Source organism: Lepus europaeus, chromosome 14 (assembly GCF_033115175.1).
Source record: "Lepus europaeus isolate LE1 chromosome 14, mLepTim1.pri, whole genome shotgun sequence".
Classification (NCBI taxonomy): domain Eukaryota; kingdom Metazoa; phylum Chordata; class Mammalia; order Lagomorpha; family Leporidae; genus Lepus; species Lepus europaeus.
Genome location: NC_084840.1, coordinates 45,405,437 through 45,425,052, shown reverse-complemented (window position 1 = coordinate 45,425,052; position 19,616 = coordinate 45,405,437). Strand labels below are relative to the sequence as shown.

Genomic DNA, 19,616 nt, shown 5'->3' with positions numbered 1-19,616 from the left:
TTTGGAGATAGCTAGTAAAACCATACATCCTTTTTATTGTTAAGTCACAAAGAGGTATCAAAAATAAAAGCAAAACTTACAGGGTAAGATTTAATAAATCTAGTAGGAGCATCTAAGGAAGTGAAAATGGGACTAGGCATATGGCAATATGAATTAACATGGGAAGAACAAGAATGGGGTGAACAGTGAGCATGGGCTGAAGATACTAGGTGAAAATTTTGATCTTAGACAAGCACCCAGTTAATGAAATAATGGGAGAAGATTTCCAAATTCTGCCATGTACTCAAGAGTCATCCTCATCATTGGAACTGTCTCTGACATCCTTTCCTTCATTGTTTTTTTTTTTTTTTTAAATCATCCTTGATCAACTCCAGCTGTTTGTCCCTGTCCTCAGCAGAGTCTTCTGTCCTCCCTCACACTCCATCTTCACGTTAGTCTCACATTTCTTCGGGGAGCTGCTGCTCTGCTTCTCTTCTCACTTTTTCTTTATCTCCACCCCCTTGTTTGCTTTGTTCTTTTTCCATGTTGTCCAGACTTTCCAATAGGGAATCCATTTATTATTATTATTATTATTTTAATTTTTGACAGGCAGAGTGGATAGTGAGAGAGAGAGACAGAGAGAAAGGTCTTCCTTTTGCCGTTGGTTCACCCTCCAATGGCCACCGCGGTAGGCGTGCTGCGGCCGGCGCACCGCGCTGATCCGATGGCAGGAGCCAGGTGCTTCTCCTGGTCTCCCATGGGGTGCAGGGCCCAAGGACTTGGGCCATCCTCCACTGCACTCCCTAGCCACAGCAGAGAGCTGGCCTGGAAGAGGGGCAACCGGGACAGGATCGGTGCCCCGACCGGGACTAGAATGCGGTGTGCCGGCGCCGCAAGGTGGAGGATTAGCCTAGTGAGCCGTGGCGCCGGCCTATTATTATTATTTTTAAAATTTTTCTGGATCAACTCCTTCTTAGTGGCATGAAGGCCATCTCCTTTCAACGTTTCAGATCTGGAAGAAGAACCTGGCAGTCTAAGAGTTGGAGCCACCTTTGCCCCTTTGTGAGGTATTTTCCTGACACACGCTGCCTTTTAGAGGACTCTACAACCTGAGCAACAGGAGGAAGAAGGGGTAGAGGAAAATGTGCTGGGTAACTGTACATCCTGTCATGATAATCCCATTGAAAGTCCCGGTCCGAGTCAAAAGAGGAGCAATACATCTCCACTGCAGATTGTTCCACACCTGCTTTTCCTTGGTTCACTTTCAACTCTGCAGCCAGATTAATATCTAAAATCTGCCAGCAATCATTTTGCCATCCTCTGATGATATGGCAGCTCAGGCATTTCTCTGATTAATATACCGAATGAAGGCAAAGCCCTTATGAACAGAGCAATCCATAAATTTTGCCAGACTTTCAGAAGATTGCATCCATGTCAGACTTCTTGACCACAACAGTGTTGGGAGGGGCCGGCACTGTGGTGTAGCAGGTAAAGCTGCGATTTACACTTCCAATCCAGCTCTCTGCTATGGCCTGGGAGAACTGTGGAGGATGGCTCAAGTCCTTGGGCCCCTGCACCCATGTGGGGGACCCAGAAGAAGCTCCTGCCTCCTGATTTTGGATCAGCGCAGCTCTGGCCATTGTGGCCAAATGGGGAGTGAACCAGTGGATGGAAGACCTCTCTTTTTATCTCTTTGCCTCTCCTTCTCTCTCTGTGTAACTCTGACTTTCAAATAAATAAATAAATGTTTAAAAAAAAAGTTTTGGGATTCTTAATGAATACATGGGAGTTCATGGAGTATTGCTAGCCACTACATTTGATGATAGGTTCTTTATAAAGCCAAAAATATAGTTGAAGATAAAAAAATCTCCTACAAAAAAAGTTCCATTAACATGTATTTCAAGTGTAACCAGAAGGGGGAAGGAGAAAAGACTCGATTTTGAATCTCCTACTTCTGAGTTTCATATGGATAGGCCAGTTGCTGCTCAAGGTAGGCAACAAGTCTTCAACTGTTCTGTCTTGGTCTCGGTACTGAATTTGGTTGCATTTTGAATTAGAAACCACCATTATCCCTTAAAAATACAACTGGTGTCTTTACAGTTGAAATTAAATCATTATATTCTTAGAATTCTTATACCTATGAACTAAACTGAATCTGTTCTTTTGATATTAATATCTCATTGACAGGAAAAAATAAGTTATCAGATTAAAAAATAAAAAAATTAAAAGAAGGGATGAAGAGGGCTTATGTTAATTAATATGAAAGGTTTTCCTTGCCCTTTTCTCTCTAACCTACTTCTTATTACAAAAGAGGAAGCCCCCAAAAGGCCTTGAAATGAAGTATTTTGACTTTCTCTTTTTCTCTTACAACTTACCAGGTCATGGCCCTCATTACCACATCTCAATTTAAAGAGAAGACAAAATGCCCCCTTCCCTTTGGTCTTTGAGCACATTAAATGAACAGTTGCTGTGAACAGTTGAAATATACTCTGTGGGGTACACTGATATTTTCCAGATATGTCATCTCTCTTTGGGTATGAACAGCAACCACAAAGCCTTTCAACAATGAACAGATTTTAGAAGCAAATGGAAACTGTTTACAAATGGAAACTCCTTTCTATTTCCAATTAAAATAACTTCAATAAATAACAAATCTCATCTATGATATGGAAGTACTTCCAGAGAATACTGGTTGGTTTTTTGTGTGTTCATGTGTGTGTGTTGGTTTCTAAAACAATACAGTTTACCATTGCCACTTATTTCTATTTTCTCTGGGTTTCTCCTACTTCCATAAATTGCACTGACAAATACTTAGTTACTAGTCCCCTTAGTTTTCCTTAGGGCACATAGAGTGACCAAAGAGAAAAAGAAAGAAAATATTGCATTGAAGTGTATCGTAGTTAATTTTCAGGTTATTGCTCAGTAGAAACCCTCAAGAGATACACTATCTAGCCAGCACACTTATCTTCATGAATGCATTACCATAAGAAAAGATTTTTTAATAGGATACTAAGGCAACCACATTCTTGAAAGCAAATGCAATTTGGACACTAAAGTGGCATAAGTATGTATTAATATTGATTTTTTAAAAATATTACTCAATGCAAAGCATACAGCATTGGAAAGAATAGTGTAATATGAAGCTGAACTGGTGGTAAGGAAAAGCCATCCTGAAGTTCCTTAGACTGCAAAATTGCCAAACCACCACATCCGGAAGAGCACTGTACATGACCATATCTGTCATAAAATTCTACAGCAAGTGAGTCATAGTTTTTAACATCTTACCCAATATATTTTAATATACATGTTCTGAACAGTTCTTTATGTTAGTGTTTCCTTTAATGAAAATTATGGAGACATATCCATGGTAATGTCACGTGCAAGACAAGATCTGCATGATTCACTATAACTAATTGGACTCTTAAATGATCACTTTCTTTCTGTACTTTTATTACTTATGAGTAAGCAGAATTATAGGAAGACAAGCAGCCCTGGTCACATCTGATGAGGAAGAAATGTCCACCAGAGGATCCAAACATAAGAACAATAACTAAATACATCTTATTAAAGAAGTAAGGAATAAGCCCGTACATTAATGTGCAAACACTCATACACAACAGAAAATGGAAGAACATTCTAAAGAGATTGTCAATGTCTTAAGGGGCAGTCAGAAGAAAAAATAATGCATGCATGTTTTTGCCTATACAGGAAATGACAACTACAACTGAATTTGTCATTACATACCAATACATTCTAAAATAAATGTTGCAGAAGAGGAAACCCTTGGTTGACTGTTTGTAAAGCAATTGCCAGAGGCATAGTCTCCTACTGTCACATCTTCCATGCCACATGGTCCTTTTCTGAGCAGCAGCAGATTAGTGAGCCCAGGAGTCTAATCTGGGTGATTATGTGTGGCTGGCCAAACATTCTCCCCATGGATTCAGGTCTTTCAAGTTTCTTGATCTCCACTGTTTTTAAGCAATTATGTTAAATAAGCAACTGACAAAATATTTTATTCTTATTGAAGCTACATTTTAGTTACTGATACACAAGGCCACATATAGCTATTTTGTGCGTTATCATTTGAAAAAAAAAGTCAGAGATACACCCTTAAATGAGCCAACAAGCACCTGTCAATCTCTTAAATATGAAATGAATCCTTATGAGTCACGTAGTGTTTGCCTCTCTGGCCTTGCTTTTTTGAAGACTGCGCCATGTTGACTTCTCAGAATACTAAGCTCAGAACATGGTATGGGTGGGGCATGCACCCAGGAAGGGCTGCACACAACGCCAAGACTGGAAAGGGAGTGAAGGTCAGTGCTGAAATGGGTCAAAATGTCAAAGCAAGGACTGGGGAAGGAAGACTGAATATGCAAGGAAAGAGTTTCAAGACAGAATAGAAACTAGAAAGCAGGTAAAGATGGGCCAGCTACAGACACCACGGACCTGGAAAAATTAATCTAGGCTGAACTCAGGCATGAAATTAGGAAACAGGAGGAAACCCAAATCGCAGGGTTGGACAGTACAGATGGTCCTAAATCCGAGCAAGCATCCAGGAATTGAAGGGACAGGCTTGGCATGAAATAGAGAGACGCAAGGCATGAGCAACGCAAGAGATCTTGACATGAGGTAAGTATTCCTGGCTTTGTACTGCGGGGACCCTAGATGATCCAGCCAAGATTGGCTAGCAGAAATGAGGTAAATTGATAAAATTCCCGGCCTCATTAATTTGATTATTTGAAACAGCTTTGCTTTTGAAAGGATTTTAAGTCTGAAATAGTTTTCTACTATAATGAAACAACATATCTTCTTCAGGGATTGGGGAATGCAAAGAAGGAAGATGACACTTAGAGGAAGGAGGAAGAGTTGTAATAAAGAAGCAAAGGGTTACAATAGGATAGTGGGGAAGATGAATACTGGTAAATCCTGACTTTAAATTGTGCTATTAGCATTCTGAAATTACTTCTATTTTCTTAGATCAAACATATGTCTCCCTTTCTCGAAAAGTCTTGGGTTGATTTTTAATATCTTTCCTATCTATAAAGGAAAATAGCATACACCATATATTGATACTCCTATTAAGTAAATATCTAGTGTTTCTCCCTACATTTATTATATTCAAATAGAAATATCCTTACTTTAAATGCTGGATCCTTATGTGAAGGAAACAAAATGTTTAAATGTGAGACCACACAGAATGGTGCAGTGATAAAAATTCATTAGGTTAAAAAATGCAACTTTAACTTATTTCATCTGTCAATAAGCAAATAGCTCTTAAATAGTTGAGCTTCCAAAGTATATGAGGTACTTCAAAACTCCAAAGAAAAGGGAACTGAAAGATAAGCTTATTTTAGTGCAAAAAAGTTTAAATCCACAATACTGTTTTCATACTATGCATCTTCCATGAACACGTGAAGATCCCTAACTAACCACCTTTACGAATAAAAAGAAATTGACCTAGAAATTCTGAGTAGAGGAAAGGAAGCTGCATGGATCAAAAGGGTTCTCCTCTAACTCACTGTGTGTTGACCTAAATTATTATAAAGCCCCTGCTACATCCTATATGTGTAGGATCCTGTGCAAGGTGAATCCCTGAGAACAGCCTAGGATTATTCTGATGGGAATTTCCAATCTGAATGTGGTGAGCCTATGTATGCCTCTAAAGGAACTTGTTTCATAGCTGATTAACTGACAAAATTGTTTTAGAGTTGATGAGATTATGGAAGTGTTAATAACAGTCTGAAATTATTGCCGACGGGCAATGAAAAACAAAAAGAACAAAGCACAAACTCATCTATGTTGTATCTAGTAAACATGACTTTGAGGTAAATGTCTATTATTTATTTTTAGCAACTTTATTGAGATACACCTCATATGTCACAGATTTCATGTAACTAACACATTTTAACACTTCTTTGTAATATTCATCTTACTAATTTTGTTTTGATTAAATAAATATAAGATAAAATTTACTATTTAAACTATATAATTTAGTACCATTCATTGCATTCACAGTGTGTGCAACCATCACCACTATTTCCAAAAAGATTTCATCAGAGTGAATCTCCACAGCCTCCAAGTAATAAATTCCTATTCACCCCTCCAGCCAGCCCCTCTTGATCTTTAATCTATTTTCTGTCTCTATGAATTTGCTTATTGTAGGTACTCCATATAAGGAAGGTCATAAATATCCTTCCTGTTGTGTTTGCCTTATTTCAGTTTGCATAATGTTTTCACCTTCCATGTATGCTGTATCACATACTGTAGCATGTATCAAAACTTCAAACCTTTTCATTGATGAATAATTTTCCATTGTATGCATATGACATATTTAGTTGATCATGCTTTGTGTAGAATTGCTGGATCATGTGGTACTTTTATTTTTTTTTAAGAAAGAACAAACAGTTTTATTTAGAGCTGAACTACTTTACATTCCCACCAACAGTCTGTGAGGGTTTCTCCACATCCTCAATAATTATTCTCTGCAATATGATTATTATTGCCATCCCAGTAGGTATAAAGTGGTTTTCATTTGCATTTCTCTTATGCTGATTATCATTCATGTGTTTATTGAATATTTGTAATCTCCTTGAAGAAGTATATATTCTTGTCCTTAACCCATTCTTAAATTGGGTTATAATTTTGTTCTTCAGGTAGGATTTTTCATATATTTTGGATATTGAATTTTTATTAGATAGATGACTTTATATATTTTCTCCAATTTTGTAGATTGTTTTGTAGATTGTTTTCACTTACTTGAAAATAGCCTCTGATGAAAACTTTTTTATTTTGATGAAATCCAATTGATTTATTTTCTTGTTTTTGTGGTTGTGCATTTGGTATCATATCCATTGCCAAATTTAAGGTCATAAAGATTTACTATGGTTTTCTTCTAATTGTTTTATGGGTTTAGCTTTTACATTTGATTCTTTGATAAATTTTGAGTTAATTTTTGTATATAATATGAAATAGAGGTCCAATTTCATTCTTTCAAAAAAAGATTTATTATTTATTTGAAAAGCAGAGTTACAGAGATGGAGAAAGAGAAATAAAGAGCTCTTGCATCTGCTGATTCCCTCCCTAAATGGCTGTAATGGCCAAGGCTGGGCCAGGCTGAAGTCCAGAGCCAGTAACTCCATTTGGGTCTCCCATTTGGGTGGCAGAGGCCTAAGCAGTTTGGCCATCTTCTGCTATTTTCCCAGGTGCACTAGCAAGGAGCTGGATCAGAAGTGGAGCAACTGGAACTTGATCTAGTGCTTATATGGGATGGAGAGGGTCACAGGCAATGGCTTAACCTACTGTGTCACAATTCAGGTCCCCAAACTTCATTCTCTAAAATTTTTAAAAATTTATTATTTATTATTTATTTTTATTTTATTTGAGAGTTATAGAGAGGCAGAGAGACAGAGATATCTTTCACACACACTGGTTCACTCCTCAAATGCTTATAACACTGGTTCACTCCTCAAATGCTTATAACAGCCAACAGTAGGTTAGGCCAAGCCAATGCCAGGAACAGGGAACTCAATGCAGGTCTCCCAAATGAGTGGTAGAAATCCAAACAATTGAGCAATCACTTGCTGCCTCCCAGAGTGTGCATTAGCAGGAAGTTGAACTAGTGAGTAGAGCAGCAACTAAACTCAAGAGCTCCAATGTAGGATGAGGGTGTCCCAAGTAGTCTTAACCTACTATGCTAAATGACGACCCCACAGAACTTTATTCTTTGTATAAGAATTTCTGGTTATCCCAGACTATCTACTGAAATGACCATTTTTCCCCATTCAATGGATTTGACACTCTTATCAAACATCACTTGGTCTTAAGATGTGGGGTTTAGGTCAGGAATCTCAATTCTATTCCAATGATCTATTTGTCTATTCTTATGTTAATACTATACTATTTTGTTTATTATGGTATTTTCAAGATTTTGTTTTTTTTAAGATTTAAGATTTGGAAGAGTTAGAGAGAGAGAAATCCTCCATCTGCTGGTTCACTCCCTATATGGGTGCAATGGCCAGGACTGGGCAAGGCTGAAGTCAGGAGTCAGGAGCTTCTTCCAGGTCTCCCACATGGGTGACAAGGGCCCAAACACTTGGCCCTCTTCCACTTCTTTTCCCAGGCCATTAGCAGGAAGCTGGGTCGGAAGTGGAGCAGCCAGAATATGAACCAGCACCCATGTAGTCTTGTGGCAGGTTTTGAAACTTAAAAGTGTGAGCTCTCCAATTTTTCAAGGTTGTTTTGTTATTCAGTATGCTTGAATTTGAGAGTTTGTCTTCATTTTGTAATAAAGGCTGCTGGAATTTAAACACAGAGTGTGTTGAATCTGTAGATTTCTTGGGTTAGGACTAATATCTCAACAATAGTATCTTCCATCTGCTGGTATACTCCCCAGATCGCTGCAATGGTCAGATCTGCACCGACCCAAAGGCAGGAGCCAGGAGCTTCTTCTGGGTCTCCCACACAGGTGCAGGGGCCCAAGGACTTGGGTCATTTTCCACTGCTTTCCCAGGCCATAGCAGAGAGCTGGATCAGAAGTGGAGCAGTTGGGACTTGAGCCCGTGCTCATATGGAATGCTGGCACTCTAGGCGGTGGCTTTACCTGCTATGTCACAGTGCTGGCCCTGAGTTAGAGCTTTTTTAAGTGTACAAATCCTTGATCTCTCTGGTTTAATTTATTCCTAGATTTTCATTCTCTCAGATGGTATTGTCAGTGGAATTTCTAAATTTCCTTTTCCCTTTAACTGTTATTGTTAGTATATAAAACTCAATTGATTCTCTTGTACCTTACAGCTTCACCAACATTTTTATTAGCCCAGCAGTTTTCTTGTGAATATTTTGTATAGTTTCCATATGTGAAATCTTGTCTTGTGAATAGAGTTTTACCTTTTGTTTTCAATTGGAATGGCATTTTCCCCCTATTTAGTATCTTTGGTAGTGATTTATTTTTGATAAACACACTTATCTCCATCTTAGTGGAGATTATAGAATCTTCCCTAATATAAAATCAAATTCTAATGTTAGAGTATAGGGAAAATTATGGCAATGCTTAATGTTTTAGAGTGGAGTCTGACTGTCATTCAAAGTGAAAGTCTATAGACTATGTAAATGAATGAAACTTTAACCATATTGAAAGGAAAACAAGACAGTGAGGACAGTTGTCATGTTGAAGAGAAGTTCTCAGGAGGATGATAAGGATAGGCAATGCAGGACAATGCCCAAACTGCTGTACTGCCTGTGGTGCTGGCATCTCATATGGATGCTAGATCCAGATCTGGCTGTTCCACTTCCCATCCATCTCCCTGATAATGCATATGGGGAAGCAGAGGAAGTGGTCCATGTCCTTGGGCCCCTGAACCCACATGCAAGACCCAGAACAAGCTTCTGGCTCCCGACTAGCGAAGCACCAGCCGTTGCAGTCATTTGGGGAGAGAACCAGTGGATGGAAGATCTCTCTCTGTCTCTCTTTCTCTCTCTCTAACCTTGCCTTTCAAATAAATAAACAAACAAATCTTTTTTTAAAAAATTGCCTCAAATCTCAAGGCTTAATGATGCTATGAAGTCTACTAATCAATCTTTACTCTGTTCTCTCATCCCATCCCAGCATTTTATTTATTTATTTATTTATTTTTGTTGTTGTTCCAATAGATCTACTGTTGTATTTAGCTTTCTGCTTGATTTAGCCCAAGACACTCATTGAGCTGAGAGCTGAGTTTTGCCCTCTGTCTCTTTCCATTCATTTTTCATTAGGCAGCCCAGAGGAGGAGTGTGGCTGTTTCCATGAAGTTGAACAGAGTAGACTATGCATAGCCTTTCTAGAAACTAAAAAATCCATATGACTGGAAAAAATTAATTTGGCATTAATAACTCATTTTATAATATTTGAAAAACAAAGGTTTTGTTCCTTATACATATCTTGAAAAATGAGAGGTATGGAATATCCATGTAGAAAAATCCAAATTTTCAAGTGCATGTTTAGGCTATGAAGTATTTAATTTGTTACTATGGGGGGAAGACATTTTATTGCCATAAAAGTACAAGTACATGTTTTAAAAAACTGTATCTAAATTGTGAAATACAACCATTTCACTGGTGGAAATGGAATTCATTTATTCTGGGCGTCATGCCTATTACATTCAGTTTGGTTTAGCCTGATTAATAGTGAATCTGGGGTGTCCCAGAGAAGTAAATCTCAATTATACTCTCCCACTTTCACCTCTGTCATTTAAAACTCTTCAATTAAGTTTGCCCAAATATTTCCAGTTTTATGACTGTAGGAGTTTGAAGCCTTTCTGAATGTGCTAATCTGTCAGATAAATGGAAAATTTATGAAAATCCTAGTAAAATATTTCCAGGTTTCTACTTTTATTCATATCTATTTTAAATGTTCATTAAACATATTTCTTTCTACCAACAAGTGATATATTTAGAACAAAACCTGGGATATTAATAATCTTTCCCCATCCTACCCTCCAAAAGATGAGTGATGTTCCTTTGTTTTTGTTTTGGCTCCCTGGTTTTGTAATCTAGGGAGATAGATATTTTTGGTTTGTTTTCTTGTTTATTTTTAACATGTAGTAACAGTAAGCAATTGATACACTGTTTTTCCTAAGCAACTGTCAGTGCCAAGTGAGTCATGAGTATACTTTTCCCCTGAAAGCCTTAGATAAGTTTTGTTTTGTGGCTGCTGTCTGATAATTTAAAGTCCAAATATTAGCTTATTTAAATATATTGTTTTCTAAAAAAGTATCATGAATTTTAATTTTATACATTATTTTGTCCTTTTCATAATAAGGACAGACATGGCATTTTTGCAAGAAAAGAAGACAAGCAAGTAAAATATAGGAAGGAAGTTAGAAGAAGGGGAATTTGAAAATAGGAAGGGCTGGCGTGGTGGCTCACTAGGCTAATCCTTTGCCTGCGGCACCGGCACTCTGGGTTCTAGTCCTGGTTGGGGCTCCGGTTCTATCCCGGTTGCTCCTCTTCCAGTCCAGCTCTCTGCTGTGGCCCGGGGAGGCAGTGGAGGATGGCCCAAGTGCTTGTGCCCTGTACCCGCATGGGAGACCAGGAGGAAGCACCTGGCTCCTGGCTTTGGATCGGCGCAGCGCCGGCCGTAGCAGCCATTTTCTCTCTCTCTCTTTCTCTCTGTCTAACTCTGCCTGTCCAAAAAAAAAAACCAACCAACCAAACAAAACAAAACAAAAAAAAGAGGAAAATAGAACTAAGCAAGATGCAATGGGGATAATCAGATTCCATATATTAATCAAAAGTGGATACGACTTTGTCTTTAAGAATCTAGACAAGGCTGGCGCTGTGGGTAAAACAGTCATCTGCAGTGTCAACATCTCCTATGGGTGCCAGTTCCCATCCAACTCTCTGCTGTGGCCTGGGAAAGCAGCAGAGAATGGTTCAGGTCCTTGGGCCCCTGGAGGAAGCTGCTGGCTCCTGGCTTCAGATCAGCCCAGCCCTAGTTGTTGCAGCCATCTGGGGAGTGAACCAACAGATGGAAGACCTCTCGCACTGTCTCTCTCTCTCTGCCTCTCTAACTCCACCTTTCAAATAAATAAACAAATCCTTTAAACAAAGAATCTATAATTCAAATTTAAGGTTAAACAGCTAATTATGTAAGCCATACTTTTTGGGGTCGGTGCTGTGGGGCAATGGGTTAAAGCCCTGGCCTGAAGTGCCTGCATTCCCATATGAGCCCGGTTCTAGTCCTAGCTTCTCCTCTTCTGATCCAGCTCTCTGCTATTCCCTGGGATAGCAGTAGAAGATGGCCCAAGTTCTTGCGACCCTGCACCTACGTGGGAGACCTGGAAGAAGCTCCTGGCTCCTGGCTACAGATCGGCACAGCTCCGGCCATTGCAGCCAATTGTGTAGTGAACCAGCAGATGGAAGACCACTCTCTCTGTCTCTGCCTCTCTCTGTAACTCTCTTTCAAATAAATAAAATAAATCTTAAAAAAGCCATATTTTCAAAAAGAAACAAATAAACTGTGCACTTAGAAGCACAAGTTATCTAACTAGAGATAAAACCTTTGCTGTGTAAATCCCATAACTGCATTCTAGTGGAACAAATCCCCGCAACATTATTTTAGGAAAGCAGCCATGGTTTCTCTAGATTGTTTAAATTAACATCTTTCAAAATATCAAGCTGAGTCTATGCCAGGATGTGCATCAGGAAAGAATTCCAGGAAATACTGGTGAGGAGGGAGAAGAGACTTTAATGAGATCTTTTAGCACAACTCTGTCATAGAGAATTTGCTTTTGGGTTCTTTTCATCTGCTCATGTTTATCATAAAGGTGTCAACACCAAGTTTATAATTTATAGTGCATAATTATAGTGCAACATATTAAATATGCTACAAGAATCTATAGGTAGAATGAAATTATAAAACATCATAAAGTATTATTTTAAAAGTAAATTGAGTCTATTGACTCAATCTAATCTCATTAAGTGTACACTGCTATAAAACATCGTGTTATCTGACCATGACCTAAAAAGAGCCCAAATCATCAGGAGAAGGAAGTGGAAATAACCAACGACATAAGGGTCTCTACTTCTGGCAAGATGATGAATTTTCTTTCTAAAAGAAATAAAATAAACAATTTGGGGAAGAAAGAAAGAAAACAAGCCAGTTTGAAAAAGTGGTGACAAAGTAGGGGAAATGTCTACGAGCTCAGATGTTCATTCTCAAGTCCTCACAGACCAGATGTTTGGGTGAAAACCTTGGGTTTGCAAGCGCAACCAGAGATGCCACAAAAGGGAGAGGAAAACATTCATCATCTAGGGTCACAAAACCAAATGGCTGGGACACCAAATTTTGCTAAACTCATTCACATGATATAGCAGCTGCCATATGTATCTTCAACTCCTTTTAGGCAGGAAATAAATATTCCGACCACAAAACCTGTCACTGTTTAAAGTGCTCCTGCTGTGGCAGAGCGCTTCAATGGGAACATGCCCAGGAATATGGATGCAATTATCCTGAGTAAAGCTGACCCAGGTTCCTGTAACTGAACCTTACGGCAAACACTTGCTGCCAATGGGAACTCAGCTTCAGTCGGTTTCTTCTTTGCTGAGTGCAGTGTTAGCAAATTCACAACCACCTAACCTAAACCAGATGCAGAGCATGAAAGTCTCTTTGGAAATAGATGTGAAAGCACACTTTGAAAACCTTTCTCAACTTAGGTTACTATGAGTTCATCTTTGGGAAATAATTAGAGAAGAAGATTGACATAGAGAGAGAGGTTCATCACAAATAGATAACAAATTAGACATAACCTCAGTGTCTAAGAATAGAGTGATTACATGATGATCCATGTACTTGAGACATAATTATACAGCCCCTTTCAAGGAATGCTTTGCAGAACATTTAGTGTTGCAGAGCAGTGTGATCCATGGACCCTTAGAGGTCCTAAGTTTTATTGGGGATGGATTCTACAATTTATTTTTGAAAATTAGTTATATTATTTATTACACACACACACACGGAATAGAGCTCCCATCCACTGTTTTACTCCCCAAATGCCCACAATGGCTGGGACTAAGTGGGGGCTGAAACCAGAAGCCAGGAAATCAATTTCACATGGGTGGCAGGAGCCAATAACTTGAGCCATCACTGCTGCTTTCCAGGATCTGCATTACCAGGAAACTGCAGTCAGGAGCCAGAGCTGGGACTCCAACCCATGTACTCCAATGTGGGATGTGAGCATCTTAAACAGTGTCTTAACCACTAGGCCAAAGACCCATCCCTAAAACGATTTTCCTAACAAGACACTTGAAGGGGCTGGCGCAGTGGTGTAGAAGGTTAAGCCTCTGCCTGCAATGCCAGTATCCTATATGGACACCGGTTTGAATCCTGGCTGCTGCAGTTCCCATACAGCTCCCTGCTAGTGCACCTGGGGAAGCAGTGGAAGATAGCCCAAGTACTTGGACACTTGGACCCAAATAGGAGATCTGGAAGAGACTCCTGGCTCCTGGCTTTGGCCTGGCCAAGCCCTGGCTGTTGAGGCCATTTAGGGAGTGAGCCAGCTGATGGAAGATCCATCTCTTTTTCTCTTTTTCTCTCTCTCGTCTCTGTATTTCTGTCTTTCAAATAAATAAATGAAAAAGGAAAAAAAAGAAGTTTCATCTTCAGCTTCTTTAAAAAAAGACACATGAGGAAAAAATTCATTCAATGTTCAAGCTATCAATAAATTTTTAATATAATTGGCTTTTTCACTGAGTTGATATTTGCATAAAATTACAAATGCAATGGAGGGAAAAACTGCTGGTGCCTCAGTGCCAGTCAAGGGTATGGTACCAAAATGCATCTATACTTCACCACTATGTGTTTGAAGTGATTTTTTTAAAAGTCATTTTTAATTAAAAATGAATTTGATAAAGCAGTAAAGTGTATTTATCATGTTAATTTTTAATTCATTAATACAAGTCTTTTTAAAAATATTCTGGAAAGGATGTATGTAAAGTGTTTTTATTCAAGTATGAGTTGTTTTGTGGAAAACCACATTGAAATTGAATGTATACTTATTTATTTAGTTCAATCACTTTTTTTTCACTGAGCAATACTTATTTGAAAGGATGACTGATAGACCAATAATTATTCCTATTAGGGCATTTTGCAAACATTTGCATAAAAATTGATGAAGGAAGGTTTTTATATGCAAGGAAACAGCAGTAGCATCTATTTCTAATGAGAAAATGCCAACTTCCAAAATATTTAAATTTTAAAAAAATATGGATCAGCTCTTGTCCTGACTGTTGATGTACAATGTAAATCTTTATCCATTTTAGTATTTTTTTGTTCTAGTACTAGTGGTTGAACTCTGTAATTAACACAAAATTATTCTTAGGTGTTTAAATTGTAACTGAAAAGTGATCCCTGTTAAATATAAGAGTGGGAAAAAGAGAGGGAGGAGATGTACAATTTGGGACATGCTCAAGCTGACTTGCCCTAAATGGTGGAGTTAGAAATGTGCCAGGGGATTCCAATACAATCCCATCAAGGTGGCATGTACCAATGCCATCTCACTAGTCCAAGTGATCATCTTCAGTTCACAATTGATCACTCTGATAGGTCTAAGAGTCAAAGGGATCACACAAACAAGACAAGTGTCTGCTAATACTAACTGATAGAACCAAAAAGGGAGAGAACGATCCAACATGGGAAGTGGGATACACAGCAGACTCATAGAATGGCAGATGTCCTAAACAGCACTCTGGCCTCAGAATCAGCCCTTAAGGCATTCAGATCTGGCTGAAGAGCCTATGAGAGTATTGTAGGCATGGAAAGCCAAGACACTCTGGAAAAAAAAAAAAAAAAGAAGACCTAACTGAAAGATCTCTGCGAGTGAGATCCCAGTGGAAAGAACGGGGCCATCAAAGAAGGAGGTACCTTTCTCTGAAGGGAGGAGAGAACTTCCACTTCGACTATGACCCTGTTGGAATAAGATCCAAGTCGGCAAACCCTAAAGGCTTCCATAGCCTTGGCAACTCATGACTAGAGCCTAGGGTGATTACTGACGCCATAAACAAGAGTGTCAAGTTGTTAAGTCAACAACAGGAGTCACTGTGTACTTACATCTCATGTGGGATCTGTCCTGTTGTCTAATGTGAAGTGATGCTATAACTAGTACTGAAACAGTATTTTTACACCTTGTGCTTCTGTGTGGGTGCAAACTGATGAAATCTTTACTTACTATATACTGAATTGATATTCTGTATATAAAGATAATTGAAAATGAAAAAAAAAACTTGGTGTTAAATTGGAAATTGCATAGAAAATTAATCAATTCTTAAAAAAATACCATGTAGGATCTCTGTCCTTAATGTGCTGTACATTGTGATTTGATGCTATAACTAGTACTCCAACAGTATTTTTCACTTGGTGTTGCTATGTGAGGGCAAACTGTTGAAATCTTTACTTAATATATACTAAACTGATCTTCTGTATATAAAGGGAATTGAAAATGAATCTTGATGTGAATGGAATGGGAGAGAGAGTGGGAAAGGGGAGGGTTGCGGGTGGGAGGGAAGTTATGGGGGGGAGGAAGCCATTGTAATCCATAAGCTGTACTTTGGAAATTTATATTCATTAAATAAAAGTTTAAAAAAAATATGTTTTCTACCATGAGTATAACAACTTCCAAACATTTTAAGGACCTGAATTACAGTATTTTTTTAACACTTGACAAATTGCAAAAATCACTGAACCAATATTTTATAAATGAAAAATATATGTTACACAATTACACATGGATAAAAGAACCCATTCAAAGTGCAAGATAGGCCTGTCAGTTTTAATGTATCAGGACAAAAATTTTATTGATGGGGTTTCAGGTTCTGCAATTATAACTATACCACAAAAGTCAAGTTTTGGGGTAGCATAAACATACCCATAATTACATGAAAAGCTATTGAAACAAACTTCTCTTTTCAAAATACATGTCCATAGGAGACTGAATTTAATTTGCATACTTCCACAAAATAACATATTGATAGCTTTACTGAAGATGTAGGTATGATAATGCCATGTCACTTCTCACTAAAATTGTGTTTTAGATTCAGTAGTTCTGTTCTACCGAGCATAGGTGTGAATGGGGGTTATGTATGAGAAAATATTCATTTGCTTATTTAATATACACTTTTCTTTCAGTAATTTTTACTAGCAACTTCTCCTGAAACTATTTTTTATCTCTTTCTTTCCACTGTGAATGTGTTACTTCAAAACTCCATAGTCGGTAAAGATCTTTTCTCGTAAATTATTTTTTATATGCATTTATATTATACATACATTACATATTACAATTTTCTATAATCTGTTACTTTTGGTAAGATCTAGCAGGTTTACCATTTTAATAGGAGTTAATAAACATTTTTAAAGTATTTCTTTTGGCCAGTGCCGCGGCTTACTAGGCTAATCCTCTGCCTGTGGCGCTAGCACCCTGGGTTCTAGTCCCAGTCGTGGTGCCGGATTCTGTCCCGGTTACTCCTCTTCCAGTCCAGCTCTCTGCTGTGGCCCGGGAGGGCAGTGAAGGATGGCCCAGGTCCTTGGGCCCTGCACCCGCATGGGAGACCAGGAGAAGCATCTGGCTCCCGGCTTAGGATCGGCACAGAGCACTGGCCTCAATGCGCCGGCTGTAGGGCCACTTGGGGGTGAACCAACGGAAAAAGGACGACCTTTCTCTCTCTCTCTCTCTCTCTCTCTCTCTCTCACTGTCTAGCTTTGCCTGTCAAAAAAAATATCTTTAGTGTTTATTTTTAATATGGTAAAATTTGACAAAAATAAACCTCTCCCCTAAATGCTCTTTCAAGTCCTCAATGATTTTTTTTTTTAATTTTTTTTTTTATTTAATGAATATAAATTTCCAAAGTACAGCCTATGGATTACAATGGCTAATGATTTTTAAAATAGATTAATAAAAAGAGATTAATAAAGTTTGGGAATTGTTAGTATAGAGAAATAAGGGAAAAATTCACAGACAGCAATCCAGATTTCAAGATGAAAAGTATAGGTATATATGCAAGAATTAATAAAAGTTCACAAGAAGATACACCAAAAAGTTAACAGTATATATTTCCGGGTCGTGAGATTAAATATTATTTTAATTTTTTTACTGTCACTTAGCTGGGTTTCCCAAGTTCTATTTGCTAGGTTGCTGTGTATCAGAATCTCAGGGTATGGGGGATAAAATTACAGTCTGGAAAAGATCACAAGGTGTGTCCCCTGTTTGAGGTCCCATCTCCACCCTGTCTTGATACTTAAGTCATTTGCGTCACAGAACTGCATCTCTCCTAGTCTTCACCTTTCTCTATCTTTCAGCACTCACCTATTCCATCATCTCCTCCTTGGCTATTTGCCAACCCTGTTGCACCACTCAGTTTTGTGCGTTTTTCTAATTCCTGCATTTGTTCTTGAATGCCCTCATTGGCCAAAACCTTTACTAACTCCAGAGCCAGAATGAGCACTTCACTGTATTTTATATGCATTGTACATTTTATTTTCAGGCTATGTTGTGCTTCCATTGGAATTAAATATTTTTCAAACTAAATTACTCTATAGGAAAACTCATTCTAATTTCCTTGTGGGATTCTCTTGGACACATAATCTCTTTGGTTGAAAACAGATTGTAATACTGCTGTCTCTGTGACTGCCCTTAGCAACTACCTAATAACCTGCTTCTTCCTAAATCTTTTTAGACAATTTAAATTTGACAACCTGTATAAGAATCTGTCTAGAAAAATGGAGTTATCGGAATTTAGTAATTTACATTTATGTCTTTCTCACTAGGGCAGAATTAAATCTTTATTCTCCAATTTATTCAGGAAACATTATTTGAGTCCTGACTGGATACCATATACCCTATGGCAGAGCTACTCAGGGCATAGTTTCTGTATGGTTTCATTCTTATTTGGTTATCATTCCATGGTGAGATAAGCATAAATATTTAGAATAAATATTTAGAAGCATTCATAGCAATTTGACAGAATAATTTTACATCTGTTGATGCTAAGAACAAAAAATATAGATTAGTATTTTTCTGTCTTTTTATTTCATTTTATAATATTAAATTTTGTTATATTCTACCAAAATATTGTTATATGATGCATCAAAAACAAAAGCAAATGTTAACGGATTTAAAGGGAGGCAAAATCTCCAATACACTAATAATGAGATACTTTAATAGCTCACTTTTATCAACAGACAGGTCAACCAGACCAAAAAGTAATGAACAGACAACAGAGCAAATCTGCACTACTGACCAAAAGGACCTACTAGACTTCTATAGAATACTTCACCCTACAGCTGTAGAATATACATTATTTTCATCAATGCATGGAATATTCTCCTGGCTAGACCATATATAAGGTCAAAAAGTGCTTCAATAAATTCTAATAACTGACATCATTTTATGTATCTTTGCTTATCACACTGGAATAAAGCTAAAAATTAACAAAAAAGAAACTTTAGAAAATACATAGACAAATGGAGACTGAACAGCATGCTCCTAAGTGAACACTGTGCCATAGTAGAAATTAAGAGAAATAAAAAAATTCCCTGAAATGAATGAAAATGAAAACACAACATATCAAAACATATAGGGTATAGTAAAAACAGTGTTAAGAGGGAAGCTCATAGCAATAATTGCCTACATAGAAATTAAATAAACAATCTAACAATGCATCTCAAGGACTTAAAAAAACCTAAAGAAAATCAAACCCCAAATTACTAGGTGGAATGAAACAATAAAAATCAGGGAAGAAGTAAATAAAATACTAATCAAAAAAACTATATAAAAAGTGAAATGAAGAGTAGGTTTTCTGGAAAAACAAGCAAACAAATAAACAACAAAATCAATAAACTATTGGCTCAACTAACCAAAACAGGGGCGAAGGGAGAAATTAGAAATTAATAAAATCAGAGATGAAAAAGAAGATGTTAAAACTGATTCCACAGAAATACAAAGAATCATTAAGAATGATTACAAATAGTTATATGACAACAAATCAGAATATCTGGAAGAAATGGATAGATTTCTGGACATATACAATTTACCAAAATGAAGGTATGAAGACATAGAAAACCAAAATAGACAAATAACAAAGACTGGAATTGAATCAGTAAAGAGCCTCCCAAT

General features: G+C 37.7%; 1 pseudogene; it reads right to left on the bottom strand.

Annotated features, from left to right (window-relative positions):
- Positions 1–364: 364 nt before the first annotated feature.
- Positions 365–17,967, bottom strand: LOC133773421 (heterogeneous nuclear ribonucleoprotein C-like; annotated as a pseudogene).
- Positions 17,968–19,616: the final 1,649 nt, after the last annotated feature.